We start from the raw sequence: 1,050 nt of genomic DNA, 5'->3' as shown, positions 1-1,050 counted from the left end.
TTTTTTTTTTTTTTTTTGAGACTGAGTCTCGCCCTGTCATGCAGGCTGGAGTGCAGTGACATGATCTCGGCTCACTGCAACCTCCAGCTCTCAGATTCAAGCGATTCCCCTGCCTCAGCCTCCTGAGTAGCTGAGATTACAGACATGCGCCACCACGCCCAGCTAATTTTGTATTTTTAGTAGAGACTGGGTTTCTGCATGTTGGTCAGGCTGGTCTCAAACTCCTGACCTCAGGTGATCTGCCTCCCTTGACCTCCCAAAGTGCTGGGATTACAGGTGTGAGCCACTGCGCCCAGCCACCTGGCTATTTTTTGTAGAGACAGGGTCTCTGTTGCCCAGGATGGTCTTGAGCTTCAAGGCTCAGGGCATCCTCCCACCTTGGCCTTGAGCACACCTAGACTTTCAAAAGGGAGGGGAACGTGCTTAGGCAGAAGCCCTGAGGCCGGAGACTGCAGGTGTTCTGGAAACAAGTGAAGCCAGTGTATCTGGTGGGCCAAGGACAATCCAGGACTTGTGGGGCCTGAAACATATTTTTAGAGGCCCTTTTTTAAGATAAATTTTTTTTTTTTTTTTTTTGAGACGGAGTCTCGCCCTGTCACCTAGGCTGGAGCGCAGTGGCACACTATCTTGGCTCACTGCAAACTCCACCTCGTGGATTCAAGCGATTCTCCTGCCTCAGCCTCCCGAGTAGCTGGGATTATAGACATGCGCCACCACGCCTGGCTAATTTTTGTGTTTTTGGTAGAGACAGGGTTTATCCATGTTGGTCAGGCTGGTCTCAAAGTCCTGGCCTTGGGTGATCCACCTGCCTCGGTCTCCCAAAGGGTTGGGATTATAGACATGAGCCACCGCGCCCAGTCAAGAAAAATAATTTTTATTATTTTTTGAGATGGAGTTTTGCTCTGTTGCCTAGGCTGTAGTGCAATGGCACAATCGTGGCTTACTACAACCTCTGTTTCCCAGGTTCAAGCGATTCTCCTGCCTCAGCCTCCTGAATACCTGGGATTATAGGTGCCCACCATCACGCCCAGCTAATTTTTTTTTTTTTTT

Source organism: Mandrillus leucophaeus, unplaced genomic scaffold (assembly GCF_000951045.1).
Source record: "Mandrillus leucophaeus isolate KB7577 unplaced genomic scaffold, Mleu.le_1.0 Scaffold718, whole genome shotgun sequence".
Classification (NCBI taxonomy): Eukaryota; Metazoa; Chordata; class Mammalia; order Primates; family Cercopithecidae; genus Mandrillus; species Mandrillus leucophaeus.
This window is presented reverse-complemented; position numbering follows the sequence as displayed.